General features: G+C 40.2%; 1 protein-coding gene across 9 annotated transcripts in view; it reads left to right on the top strand.

The window, feature by feature from the left end:
- LOC129334764 (uncharacterized) overlaps window positions 1-15359 on the top strand; it is a 152085-nt gene that overhangs the window by 77726 nt on the left and 59000 nt on the right. For 7 of the 9 annotated variants that reach the window (XM_054987061.1, XM_054987067.1, XM_054987068.1 and 4 more), the window contains 2 exons: window positions 292-388; window positions 13959-14130. The gene's annotated coding sequence lies outside the window, so the exon portion shown is untranslated. Of the gene's footprint in view, window positions 1-291; window positions 389-10609; window positions 10756-13573; window positions 13604-13958; window positions 14131-15359 lie in introns of those variants that run through there. The other 2 variants (XM_054987063.1, XM_054987070.1) reach the window with 2 other exon arrangements.

Genomic DNA, 15359 nt, shown 5'->3' with positions numbered 1-15359 from the left:
ACTCTCATGACTAAGAGCCAAACTAGATTTTCGCTTTTTTAAAGAGTTTGGTCCTGGTTCCATCTAGAAGGAATGGCAACTTCATTACACTTGTTAAGTGGTAACTCTTGAATGAATAAATTGCATCTAATTGTATTTATCTCAATTGACTTTGACTGTTGACTACCAAAAGAACCACTAAGAGATTGTATGCATTGTATGCATTGCATGTTGGATTATTTTTTACAAGAATATATATACAATATTGGAAAAGAATGAAATTAATTGTATTGTATTTTTTTTTGTTTTTAGCAACCTTTCTCTCAGTGTTTTTCTTGTAACTGTGATTCCTCTGGACTGTATTACCTTAATTAGGAAACACGGATTGACTTTGAAGCATTGAAGAATGGTGAGCATATTTATTTATTATTCTTGGGTTGGTTCTAAAATATGACAGTGATGAAAAGATACAGTCTCCTATGTGGATCCAAAGCAGTGTACATTGTTCACCTCTTCTCCATATAATCCTGACAAGAACCCTGTGCAGTAAGTCTGGCTGAGAGTGTGCAAGTGGCCCAAGGTCACCCAGCAAACTTCTCATGGCAGAGTGGGATTTTGACCCTGGGTCTCCCTGATCATAGTCCCACCACTACACCAGAATGGATCTTACAGAAATGAAGTCATGGTGCTGTGGATTTAGGTAGAGTAGAAATAAACACAGCTATACACACAGACACACAAAGTTTCTTTCTTCAACCTTTAGGTGTGGGGAAGGGAACCAATAAATAGAATCTGCTATTAAAAACATTTTTTTAAACCCTGAAAGGGTTGAAATTACAAAACGGTGCACAGAGCACCATTAATGTAGTTTAAACAGTAACTACACTATCACATGGTTTTAAAAAACCTTCAGAGAGAAATTAATGAGAAATCCAAGAGAATCCCTCTTTTGAAAGAGGAAAAGAAAGTAAGAGGAACCAATTGCTATATCAAAAAAAAGAAAATGTTGGAAAAATAAATTCCACCTCCATAACAACACTGTAGGGAATGTCAACCAAAAAATAAAGCAGAGCCCATTTGGATTTGGAACACCAGCCTGGAAGGAGAAAGGCTTGTGCCTTTCCCTGGACATTTCCTGCACTGAAAAGCACAGGGAGGAGAGATTTCCTTCTTTTTACTGATAAATATGCACAGAATATTCCACATGGAGCAAAAATGGGGAAAAATTCTCCACCCTTGTATTGTCTCTGTGCAGAAATTGGCTGGGGGAGGCAGGAGTCCTTGTTCCCCCTATGGAGGCATTCTGAGCCCAAACAGGCTCTTTTTCATTTTTAAATAGCCATTCCCCTCAGCTGCTGTGTGGCTATGGGGATCTAGGACCTAAATATTTTTTTTTAAAGCAAACATCTAATTTGACCTTAAATCATGACCTAGTCATCTTTCATAATCGCTCTCTCTCGTTTCCATGGCCTCACTTTAGTGTTTTCACCTTTATCTTGAACTCAGATGACCAAACTGTTTCATGTTTGTTTGTTCAAACAAGAGAATGCTTCTCATGGCTCAATTAAAATCAGTTTCTTTCTGTGAAACTTGGCAATGATTACCTTTAATTGGCCTGTGGCAAGTACATAGAAGTAATGGTGGAAGATGTAATATTAACCATCACATTTGTAGTCTACAGCACCCTCTGTCCTACAATAATATCAGGGTGGTCTAAAGTACTTATGACAGGTAGGTTAATGAGCTTTATAGCTGAACAGGAACTTAGTCACAGCTTTCCCTGGTTACAGTTCTCTGCCTTCTAATTACATTCACTAGAATTATTATTATATTTGCAATATGCAATTCTACAGAAAAGTATACTTTTTCAAGGATCTGAAAAATCTAATAAGCTTTACTTTCCAATGAAAGCATGGGTGCTATATGCATTGCAGTACTATGACTCTATTAATATTTGCTCTCCACCAAATATCCTCTTGTCTGGGTATTATGACAAATATCTGAGCTCCAAAGCATCACATGAAAGATGAAAGCTCAACAGAATCTGTAGTAGAATGAATTATATTTTAGCATAAAATAATGCATGGAGTAAGCATACAGAGAAACAAAATTGTTCTTCATAAGCTGCTTTCTCCAGAAACTATCAGATAAAAGAAGATTGTCTATTACAGGGGATGAAATTTCCTCTTCTTTTTATCTCTGTTTTATTTCTAGTATTGATAGTTAAATTATCTGCTATTGATGCTGTTGCTGGCTCCAACTATTTGATCATGTGAGCATATGCAAAAAAATACTCAGTGAACAATTTGATTATCTTACTACTGCTCATACACAAGTAAATGCAGCAATCTTACACTTTTTCTGAAAACAGACTATTCAATGTACTTCTAAGATTGCAGTAAATTGAAATCGTAAGGAATTTAATACTTGCAACATCTGTGTTTCCCCTGTAACTTACTAGAACTTGCTAAGGGTCAAATATGATGCTATTGACCAACTGGCACCCAAAGTTGTAGTTACATGTATAGGCATCCCTCTCTGTGCACCTTATGACATTTGTCGAAGATCTTGTGACTATGTAAATATATGGTTATGCTGATAGTTTGGAGTAGAGATGGGCACAAACTGCAATATGAACTAAAAAAAGCCACAAACAGCTCAATCAGCTGTTCACGAACAAGCTGTTCGTGAGGCCCCATTCTAAATGAACAGGTGGTCGTCACAAGCCTCGTTCATTGCTGTTCATCAAGCCAGACAATCTGGCACCTGCAATCAATTCCCTTGGCAACCAGAGGCAGGGACTGCCTGAACTCTGACTGAACTACTGCTGTTGCCCTGGAAACCCCAATCTAAGCCCATTTTAGCTTGATAGGCAGATCTTCCTTTCAAGTGTGGAGCTCCAAATTTGTTACAATGAAGCAAAGAGCAGGGGGGAGGGGGGCTCCCAGCTCTGATTTTGCAGACAGTGAGGGAGAGACAGTTGCTGTTGACATTTTGAGAGAGAGACAGGGAGAGTGCATTGGAGCTTGAATTTTCTTTGTGTATGGTGGGATAGGGATCTACCTCTTCAAGTTCCAGGGCTGATGCCAGGCTCTGGGCCAAGCTATTATTTATTATTGGTACCTTTCCTGCTGCCTGCTCAGGTAGGGTTTCTGGGAGTGGTGTGGTAGGGATCTTGATGGCTGGAGGAGAGCCTGCTGGCCCCGATGAACAATGAACATGTTCGTTACAGGATCATGTTCGTCAGTGTTTGTTGTTCATTGTTCGTGGATGGCAACAAACAATGGACACCATGTTTGTTTTTCTGTTCATGCCCATGTCTAGTTTGGAGGGGAAATGAGAAAGAGAAATCCTTAACTGAACTCAATTGAATGGATAGAAGGGCAGGAAAAAGGAAATAAAGGATTAAGTCCAGAGTGCAATTTCCTCTCTCCCCCTCTCTTGTGACATCTTGAAATGTTCCCTCCCCGAAATCCTGTTCTTGAGGGAGAGAGGTCCCCCATGTCAGGGTTTCAGTCTGCTTCAAGTGGTGAGATCCTAACCAAAAATGGGGGTCAAGGTTGGGCAAAAAAGCCATTTGTGCAGATTCTGAGTTATTTAGCTTCATGGAATGAGCAATGAACAGTTTTGTGCAGGACCCACAAAGGGGGGGGATGGTACACTTTAGGGGAGTTCAGAGGTCCAGTGGAGCTTTGCCAATGCTGCTATCTGTATTAGAGGTGTGCACGGTGGGGGGGATGGTAAATTTGGGTTTGGTAATACTGAACTGGAACAAAAATCAGTATTTCCTGAATAACGAATTCATTCTCCAGATTGGTTTGATAATACAAAGCAAATTTGGTAAAATTCAGCCATTGTTTCCTATGGAAAACTCAATTTGGGTATATCTGGTAGCCGGGGGGGGGGGGCATTTTTGATCAAATTTCACAAAATTTGTGAAGGACCTTCTCCTAACTGCTCTCTAACAACTCCTCAAGTTTCACAAATATTGGACCCCTGGGGGCCATTTTATGGTCTCCCAAAGAAGTTGCCCACAGCCATCTCCAATCTCCATTATTCCCTGGGGGGAAACTATAGGATAGCTCCCATAGGGGGCTGAGAGTGGTATTTTGCAAGCACCAAATGTGCAGGGGAGCTATTCCTCATTGTCCTCTAAAGACCACCCAAGTTTCAGGGAGATTGGACCCTGGGTTTTGTGGGCTCCTGAACAAGGTGCCCCCAGCCACTCTATTTGTTCCTATTATGGGAAAAAGCTCCAAGCTGGCTCCCACTGCAGAAACACATGGACCAAGGCTACTATGGCCAGAGGCACACTCCCAAATACAAGTTTCATACCAGATAGTCCAACAGAACCAAATTGATGTCCCCTAAAAAACCTCAGCACCTCCTGGCCAGGCTGACCAGCCACTCTCCATTGTTCCCTATGATGACTAACATCACACCATTGAGTCACAGAAACCAAAATGAAACAAGGGACAGTCTTGCAACTAGAAGCAAACTGAAGCAAGGGAATGGAAGTCCCCACCACCACCACCAAAGTGAAGCAAAGGGACTGAGAGCCAAACTACAAGTGACGTCTTACACAGGTTGGACACTAGTCGGCTTCCCTCAAGTTTTGATGGGAAATGTAGGCATCCTGGTCTTGCAGCTGTAATGGAGAGCCAAGCTGTAAAACCAGGGTGCCTACATTTCCCATCAAAACTTGAGGGAAGCCAACTAGTGTACAACCTGTGTAAGACGTCACTTGTAGTTTGGCTCTCACTTCACATCAGAGAAACATCCATTTCACCCAAACCAAATTGAAGCAAGGGACACTCTTACAACTTAGCCCAACAGAACCAATGTCATTTGCAGCACCAGCTAGGCACTGGGTTCAGCCAGTGGGGGGACATCACAGAACAGAACCAAGCAGTACCCAGCCACAAGTACAAGACAATGGCAAGCACTGAACACAGTTGCATAAGATGGATCCCATTCTTATCCACTGGCCTCAGGCTAAAACTGATTGTGAAGTACTTGGGAAACCCAAGTAATTCTCTCTCTGCAGCAGGCTTTATCATCAGCCCTCTATCACCCCAGCAATGAGAAACATTGTTAACATTAGAAGAACAACATATTAGACCCACACATTACATCAGTCGTCCCTCCCACCCCTGCAATGAGGAAAGTTAAGTTAATATTAGCTTCATTTGAGTGTTTCTGTGGGTTTCCTCTCTGACACTTGTTGTGTATCAGTTTCTGCTTTACCTAAAATCTCTCTCTGACTCTGCCCATCCCAATGGTGAGAGACCAACATTTCTGGGGACTCTTTTCTCAATTATCTGCAGAAATTTATGCTAACATGGGCTGGTAGTTTTGCAGGGTGTACGGGGAGAGGTGGGGTCCAAATTGCAGCGTGCATTTGTTGTGCCAAATGAATCAATTGTCCTTCTCCTGATGGTTTTCTACCTTTTAAGTCTTTTTTTTTTTTTGAAAAGTTTTTTATTGGGTTAGAACATTATTATTTTTGCATTACAATCAATTTTCCCCTAATTTTCCGTTTCTAACCCCCTCCCTTTCCCCCCCTTTTGTTGACTTCCAACAGCTTTCCCACCCTCTGTCCCTTTTCCCTTACTTCTATTAAATTCCTCTATCTAAAACAGATATACATTCTCCATTATATTAAGCAGTACATCTTTAACTCCCTTACTTATTATACACCCAAACTATACGTCTTTAGATAAACAATTTATCCCATTTTCCAGTTTTGAATATTTCTATATAAACCTATATATCATAAACCATAAAAATTTCCCACATTTAAATCAAACAATTTGATTTGTTCTCTATGTATTACTCATTTCATCTTTTTATGGTAATTCTATATAACTCCTCAGATACTCAATCAATTTAACTCTTCTATACATTCAGTTTGGTGCATATAAATCTTGTCAAAGAAAGAAAATATTGTTAGTTAGTCAATCCTCATGTTTAAACCTTATCATTAATTATTCTCTATCAGTTAACCTATACATATCTATATATATCTCAATCAATTAATCTAACTGCTTATAAATTCACATTTCTCTTCCTCCCCCGGTAAAGTCACCCCTCTCTTTTATACTTTTATTATACTTCAGTAGTTCTCAAACTGCCACAGTTTTCCTCCCACCTCCCATTTCTTCTCCAGATATTGTTTCAGCTTCTCCCAGTCTGTGTTAAACTGCCCTGAGTCCAGATCTCTCAGTTTTCTTGTCATCTTATCCATTTCAGCCATATACAGCAATTTGTAGATCCAATCTTCAATAGTTGGCACTTCTTGTACTTTCCATTTCTGCGCATACAAAAGTCTAGCTGCTGCAGTCATATAAAAAATCAACGTCCTATGATGGGCTGGAATTCCCTCCATTCCCAAGTTTAGCAGCAGGAGTTCTGGGTTCTTATTTATTTGAAACTGTAAAATTTCACTCATTTCTCTTATTATTTCCCCCCAGAACTGCCTAGCTACCTCACACGACCACCACATATGATAGAGGGAGCCCTCATGTTTCTTACATTTCCAGCATTTATTAGAAGTATTCAAGTTCCCTAGCGCAATCTTCTTTGGTGTCATGTACCAACGATAGATCATTTTGAAAATGTTCTCTTTAATATTGATACATGTCGTTGTCTTCATTGTAGTTTTCCACAAGTATTCCCATGCCTCCATTGTTATTTCTTTATTGAAATTTATAGCCCATTTCACCATCTGTGTTTTAACTATCTCATCCTCAGTATACCATTTCAACAGTACTTGGTATACCTTGGATATTCTTTTCTTGTCTTCTTTAAGAAGGGTCTGCTCTAGTTCCGAGTTCTCTGTTCGTATGCCCCCTTTTACAGAGTCCGAATTGTATAAATCTCTAATCTGTCTGTACTGGAACCAATCGTAGTTAGGTGATAGTTCCTCTTGCGTCTTTATTCTAAGTTTAGATACTTCAATTTTAGTTATTTCTTTGTATGTTAAACATTGTTGTTCATTATCAACAGCTCTCGGATCTATCACCTCGTATGGAACCACCCACAAGGGGGTTCCTTCTTGTAAGTAAATTCTGTACTTCTTCCAGATTGTATATAAACTTCTCCTTACAAAATGATGTAGGAACATCGAGTTGACCTTTACTTTGTCGTGCCATAGGTATGCGTGCCATCCAAAAAATTTTTTATATCCCTCTAGGGCTAATAGTTTCTTATTCTTTAACGTCATCCACTCTTTTAACCAAACTAGGCAGATTGCATCATGATAAAGTCTCAAGTTGGGCAGTTGCATTCCGCCTCTTTCCTTTGCATCTTGTAGAACTTTTACTTTCACTCGAGGCTTCTTGCCTGCCCAAACAAAATCTGATATTTTCCTCTGCCATTTTTCAAATTGTTTAGAGTCTCTGATGATTGGTATTGTCTGTAGCAAAAACATTACTCTTGGTAACACATTCATCTTAACTGCTGCAATCCTGCCCAACCATGACAGATTCAGTCTATTCCATTTGATCAAGTCTCTCTCTATCTGAGTCCATAATTTTTCATAATTATTCTTGAACAAATCTATATTTTTTGCAGTCAGCTCAACTCCCAAATATTTCACCTTACTAGTTACTTCACAGTCCGTTGTTTCCATTAACAATTGTTGTTTCTGCTTAGTCATGTTTTTGCATAATATCTTTGACTTCTTTTTGTTAATGAAGAAACCTGCCAAGTCACCAAACTCCTTGATCTTATCTATCACTTTTGGCATCTTCTACAATTAACATTATGTCATCAGCAAATGCTCTAACCTTGTATGAATAGTCCTTTATTTTCATTCCTCGTATTTCCTCATCTTGTCGTATTTGTATCATCAGAATCTCCAATACTAAAATGAACAACAATGGAGATAACGGGCAACCTTGTCTTGTTCCTTTACTAATCGTCAATTTCTTGGTCAATTCATCATTCACTACAATTGCTGCAGTCTGGTCTCTATAGATTTCTTTAATTGCTCTGATGAATCTTTCTCCCAATTGTAGCTTTTCCATAGTGGCAAACAAAAAGTCCCAGTTTAAATTGTCAAACGCTTTTTCAGCGTCTACAAAGAAGAAACCAACCTCTTTATCACAACGCTTATCATAGTATTCAATAGCATTGATCACTGTCCTTAAATTGTCTCTTATTTGTCTGTCTGGCAAAAAGCCTGCTTGTTCTTCCTCTATGACTTCCGAGAGCCACCCCTTCAGTCTCTCCGCCAATATCTTCGCAAAAATTTTATAATCATTGTTAAGTAGTGATATAGGTCTGTAATTTTTCACGTTAGTCAAATCTTGGCCCTCTTTAGGGATCAATGATATATTCGCTTCACTCCAAGTGTCTGGAATTCTTTGATCCCTAAAAACTCCATTCATCACCTCTTTTAGGAATGGTGCCAGTTCATTGGCCATTGTCTTATAAAATTTAGCCGTAAGTCCATCTGGCCCTGGCGCCTTTCCTAGATTTGCAGATTGTATTGCCTTACTTATTTCCTCATCGGTTACTTCACTATTCAACTTATTTCTCCAAGCTTCCGAGATCTCTGGAAGTTTAGTTTTCTCCAAATATGATGCTATTGATTCTTTGGTTACTTCTTTTTTATTATACAGCTTAGCATAAAATTTATAAAAGGCTCTACTAATGGTAGTCTGTTCCAGATACGTTTTGTTTTCTTCACAGATTTTATTTATTATTTTCTTTTCCCTTTTCTTCTTCAATTGCCATGCCAAATATTTCCCAGGTTTATTAGCACCCTCAAAAGCCTTTTGATTCAGTCTTTTAAGGTTCCACTCCAATTCTTTATTACTCATTGCTGTTAACTGTTCTTGAAGAATTTTGATTTCCTGATATATTTTCTTTTTCCCTGGTCTCTTTTTTAACTGTGCTTCTTTGGCCTTTATTTTCTCCTCAATCTCTTGTCTTTTCTCCTCTTTCTTTTTCCTTGCTCTGCCATTTAAGTCCATTAGTATGCCCCTTACAACCGCCTTGTAAGCATCCCAAACTTTATTGGTTGGTACTTCTTTATTCACGTTGTATTGTATAAAAAACTTTGTCTCTCTTCTCAATATTTCCATATTCTCACTTTCCTGTAACAAGTCCTCATTTATTCTCCAGGCTTTCCTTTTCCTCCTTTTTCCAAATTTCCACATAATTGGATTGTGATCTGAGCCTACCATCGGCATTATTTCTACCTCCTTAGTCCATAACGCTAAGTCCTTTGAGGCCCAGATCATATCAATTCTTGATAATGTAAGATGCCTTGCAGAATAAAAAGTAAACTGTCTTGAGAAGAGCATTTTTACCCACCTCACAGACTCCCAGAGGATGCAGGCCACACGGTGGGCTCACATCATTCACTCTGGAAGTCCAACATTTGGAAATTGAAGAGCAGCATGTTGACCTTCAGGAAGACTAACAGCTCCACTCTCCAGAGGAGCAGGCAAGTGCTATGTGAGCTGACAATGTCACCCTCAAGGGGAAAAGATGCATGTTCTCTCCACACTTGTCAGAGGGCATGAGAGGAACTTCTGAGCCTCAAAAGAGAGGTCACCTTCTTGGCCCAGCAGCTCAGTGGGTCAGTGGAAAGTAACTTGTAGGGTTCTGCAAGGTAGTCCTGACTGTTGCTTCTGCTGAGTCCTGGTTCATATGCCTCATATTCCCAGAGGGGCTGAGGGCATGCCAAAGTATTTCAATCTCCATGGAGAAGAGGCAGGAGGGGTACCAGCAGAGCTGGTCACCTCCCCGTCCCCTCTACTGGCAGGAGGCCCCTGTTGGCCTGCTTACATCACACCCACAAAGAGAGGGCATCTCTCTTGCTGTTGAAGTGCTTGGCCCACTTGGTGGAGGTGTGCTTGATGTGCAGGGCCAATTCCAGATGGCCAGAAATTGCGGTTTTTCTGCGGAAATAATCGCTTACCGGCCACACGTTCACTTTCGTCTCCATCCGCTTTGTCTCGCAGCGTGCCGTGCCATCCCGCTTCCGGATGTTCGCACGGCCAACTGAGGTACCCAGGATTGGTTGTTTCCTCCCCGTCACAGTTGACGTCGGGGGCCTTCATTGGTTCGCATTTCAGTTTTTTTTAAAAAAAAATGTGCGTGTTTTGCGCAAATGCGCAAATGCGCAAATGTGCAGGTATGCGAATACACAGCGTCAACTTTTGTGCATTTGTGCATTTGTGCATTTGTGCACATTTGTGCAGTTTGATGTGCGCAAACGTGCAACTGCGCAAATGGCGCCCGATTTTTTAAAAAAAATTAAGGAAATATTGTTGCCAGCCGGCCGGCAAAGAAAGGAGGGAAAGGGGAGGGCCTCTCCATGGCGACGAAGCGTCCAGAAGTGTGCAAACCCGCAATACGGTGTTCACACTGTCCGCTTCTGGAGCGCAACACAGTGCCATGAACTGGAGGTAAGCAGGGACGGGACATTACGGGTTTTTACGAGTGAGGTCGCTGGAAAAGCGAAAGCACTCGCTTTATTTGTGCCCATCTGGAATCGGCCCAGGTTACAAATGGTTGGCAACATGTACAACTCTTTCTTGGTGATAGGCTTCAGCCAGAACATAGTGCCCTTTTGCAGCTTTCTAATGAGTGCTCGCACTCCTTCAACCAGGTCTGCATGTCCTGCATCTGGGTTCAAGAATGAGGCCATAGCACTCTGAAGCATATACACCAGAGGAATGACCGGTCCCAGGGTCTCCATGTCAGACAAGACCATGACAGTCCTTGAAGTGCCTCAGGACCTCCACGATCTGGGAGATGGTGAGCCAATCCTCTGGGTAATCCTTCCCCCTCCAATTGTCACTCTCCAAGAGCCATTTTGTGAGGGTGGCCTGCTGCTCCACCAAATGCTCAAGTATGGTGCAGTGGAGTTCCAGCAACTGACAACATCAATGATCAGGCAATGCTTTGGCACACTTGTCCTGGTTTGCTTCTGGCACAGTTGGTCAGTTGCTTTCATGCTGCACAAGAAGTGACTCATGAATCACTGGCATTTCTGGTGGAGACACTGGATTTCACAAGTTGCAGGGTCCTCTGCAGGTTTCTCAGAGAAACCCAGACCAAGCTCATCCTTCACCAAGAGGTGAAGTTTGTGGGCTACTAGGTAAATATGGTTGAGATCCACTCGTGCCACCACTTTCTTCATGTCTGTGCCACCATCAGTCATCATATATCCCATATGGATCATCCACAACCAGGAGAATAATAATAATGATTATCTTACTACTGACAATCAAATCCACTTTATAAGCAATCTAATAAAGTGACATTAGATTGCAATCTAATAAAGTGACTTAGATTGCATTAGAAATGCAATCTAAGTGCATTTGTGCATATCCTAAAGTGCTCAGTAGTTCAAAATACATTCCTCTATCCATCATCAAATTTTCATATGCTCAACAATAAATATAATTCAATAATAATTTACAATAAATAACATTCATAAATAAGTTACAATAGATAACATGCATAAATATCACTATACAAAAAAGAAATGAATATTCAATTCACCTGGCAGTCTGACCCAGATAAGATCAACTTTCTGAATATAGTTGTCTTTAGAAGTAAGGAGTACATATTACAGATTCATCCATATAGGAAGAGCACAGACAGAAATTCTTTCCTCAATTATGGGTCTTTTCATCCTTGGCACTTGCAGCAGAATATACCATACGGACAATTCCTGAGGTTGAAAAGGAATTCTACTAGACCAGAGGATTTTGAGAGGGAGGGAGCATTTAGAGAGGGGGGTTACCCACTCAATATTCTGAGATCTGCACAACAGAGGGCAACGTTAGTAGCCAGGCAGGAGTTATTTGAGCCCAAGGTAAAGGAACGAGTGGATAGAGTCAGATGGGCTTTGGATTTCACTGCTTTGTCTAATTTCATTAAGAAGATTGTATATCATAATTGGTCACTGCTCATAGAGATCAAAGGTGGTGAAAATCAACATACCCTAGAGCCGTCATCACATGGGCTTTTATTTAGCGCTCAAATGGCACTATTTCCCGGCAAACACCCACCTTATTCCAACACTGTAGCGATTTTCTCTCTTCTGCTTTGTGCTTGATAGTCGCGCTATTTTGTGTCTCAGTGTGAATGCCTCACATCGACGTATTTCACCTCGCAATGTCCTATGCCCTCCCTTCAATCCCAGAATCCATTTCTTCCTGCGACTCCCCTTTTTTATTTTATTATGTCCTTATAACGCCATAACGACATAACACAATGCAAACTTTCTGCTGAAGTAAAAATGACTCAATCGCCATGGCAGAGTCTTCAGCGATGGGGATCATGCCAGACAGGGAGTTTTCTGCGGGCAAAGGGCTATTTATATAATTTCAAAGTTGGAAAAACAAAAGGGTCTTAATGTTTTGCTCTAACGGAATGTTTATATGCTTTTATTCCGTTATAGCGGAATTAAACGCCAGAATAATAAAAAAAGGGGGGGGAGGAGCTGCTTCTGCGCGGTTAGAGAGAACAGAACAGAGTGCTTCGGGTATGGACAGCTGGTGGCACGAAGAGCCGTTAGGTGACCCAAAGAAATGTTACTGTGCTGATAACAGGTAGGACGCTATATGCTGTAAATTTAACGGAAGAGATGCCCATGTGACAATGGCCTAGGTCTCAGAAAAACTAGGAGTATAAAGGACATGATAGTACACTCTGATATGAAGTATAAAAGAGTATAAAGGACTTGATATACACTCCGATATGAAGGTAAACTTGGATGTCACAACCAGCCTCAAGGTCATCACAGATGTGGTCATTGCCATGTCTGCTCACTGACTCAGAATGAGGACCAGGTAGTATTACAAAATCAGTGAACAAAATTCTGGAACATATGTCCAGAATATGGAACAGTGTCCTGGCAGCCCCACTTGGAGAACATTTTGCCAGCAGACACCAAAGAGAGGATGAATTTATGTTTACCGTACTGTATGTAGCAAGGAGGGGTTCGATGCAGGTGGTGCAGAAGGACTTATTACACAGAGAAGCTGAATGAATTAATTTCTTAAGCAGCTTGAAGCCATGAGGTTTGAATAATGAATTGACCTTGATGTGTTTTGTAAAGATTCTTTGATAGTTCATTGATAATATCTAGTGTATTGACTGGCAGATGTACATTGATAATGTATGAAATTTTCAACCAAAAAAGGTGATTAAGTAATCTGATGTGTGCAATTGCTAGTGAGATAAATGGGCATATTGTATTGACAAGGGTGTGCACAGCCAAAGATTTCGTTACGTTGCTTCTTGGGATGAAAGAGAAATTTTGATATATGGTGGTAAGTTTAGTGTGTTTTATTGTATAGAATTAATGCACACTATATTTATTTTATAAGCTTTTATCATTGTAGTATTTATTATTGTAGATAGTATCAAGGTGGACTGAACCCTTGCCCCTGAGGAAGTCTTCGGACAAAATCTGTGTTGTAATAGCTGGCCCCAGTTAGCACTAGGAGGGCTTAGACCCTCCTAGTGCCATTCTTATTGTCCACAAGTCTACCTGAAAAAAGAAGAAAAGACATAGCATTAAATGATAAAAGGATAATCACCTCCCTGTTGAACATCTTTCCCGGAGCTTCTTTCCCCAGCACTATTGCAAGTGAGTTATAAGGACATTTTTATTGTGGGATTACTATTAGGATTTCATTGCTGGGGTCTTGTATAATTATTGCGGCCCTCATTTCTTTTTTGTATAGCGATATTTATGAATGTTATTTATTATAAATTATTATTGAAAGATATTGTTGAGAATGTGAAAATTTGATGATGGATATAGGAATTATTTTGAACCACTGAGCACTTTATGATATGCACAAATGCACTTACATTAGGATATTCTCTGTAACTAGGCAAAGTTATGCTTGGTGCTCTAAATATAGTATAACAAACTGAATTGACAAAACATTTTCTTCTTTATATATGTATAACATTAATGGTCTCCTTCTGCTTTTCAGCATCCTTTCTACTAGTAAACTGATGTCATCAGGCTGCAACAAAGGGAACTTGCAAAGGAAACTTTGAGTGGAAGGGTCCCCTCATGCTGACCTGTTCAGTGTTGCAGAAAAGCAAAATCTTCATGACACTTTGGAGTAGCATGTACCTTCCTCATTGATATACTAAGGAAAGGTAAGTGGGTTGGTTACACAACCACTAGTTATTCATGAATCTAGTTCAGCACTTTATCAGAAAAAATTCAGCGTATCCAACAGGATGTAAAGTTAATGCACAGGCCTGATTAGCTCTCCAGTTCTAAAAACAATAAACCATTTTTACAAAGAATATCCTAGTGTTTGGTACTAATCAGCCACCTTTAATTAATCAATATAACATTTAGAGTTACATTTCTTCTCTTTATGAATACAGCTATATAGAAGAACATTTGTTAAATAGCTTAAGTAAACAGTTTTCAAATTTTCAGGAAAAACTTTCTGCATCAGTTTGTCTACTGTAAAACCCCAATACAAGCGCTGTTATTTACTGAAACTACTGGTGTACTCTCAGCTACCACAGGCGACCAGAGAGGACGCACTGGCATCCCAACCAATCTGGGATGCCCTAGAAAATGTAAACTTCAGATTAAGGGAAGACTGTTAAAGTAAACAAGTTATTCATTCAAGTTTGTCTTCCATTACTCATCACTCTATCTTCGCATTAGGTTATTCCTGATTAGTTTCATTCTTTCCTTATGTGGGTTGTCCAGTTAAAGAATAACTGTAAACAGCTCTTTTAAGACATTATAACTTAGTAAGCAAAAATTATAATGAATACTATGATACAGCTATCAGGAGCATATAATATATATGTGTGAGTTATAACCATCTGCATTTAACAGAAACTAGCTTATCAGTTTGATGTTTGTCATTGTTGTCAGAGAGGCAAGCCAGCCTGCCTGACATACCTGTGAATGTCTATCTTCTAGAGGGGGGTGGGTAGTAGTGTAGTTGTTTTCTTTCTTCACTCTGTCTTTGCTACTCTTTCTTTGGGCCGAGAGGTGTTATCAGTGCAGCTGGGGCTGGGAACCGACTGACCTTGAGAAACTCATCTCTGCATCTCTTCCAGGACTTTTGCACTTTCCAGCTCTCTGCCAACTGCAACTGACTGTTGTTTGAACTGGGGGGGGGGGGAGGAGACTGGAGGTATAACCTTTCTGAGAAGACTTTGCTTTGGCAATCCATGCAATTACTATGTACAGTGTACTTCTAGGGAGCAATCTCTAATAAAGACCTTTAACTCATACAACTGTGTTTGATGAAGTGGAGAGTCTGAGAGAATCCCCTAGCCAGGTCTGACAAATTGCCTGGAATCCTCTTCATTCCCTTGGAACCTGGGGAAGCCAACAAGATTCCCTACTTGCA

Source organism: Eublepharis macularius, chromosome 8 (assembly GCF_028583425.1).
Source record: "Eublepharis macularius isolate TG4126 chromosome 8, MPM_Emac_v1.0, whole genome shotgun sequence".
In the NCBI taxonomy this organism is placed as follows: domain Eukaryota; kingdom Metazoa; phylum Chordata; class Lepidosauria; order Squamata; family Eublepharidae; genus Eublepharis; species Eublepharis macularius.
Note: the sequence above shows the minus strand (reverse complement) of the source record. Positions and strands in the feature narration are given on the sequence as shown.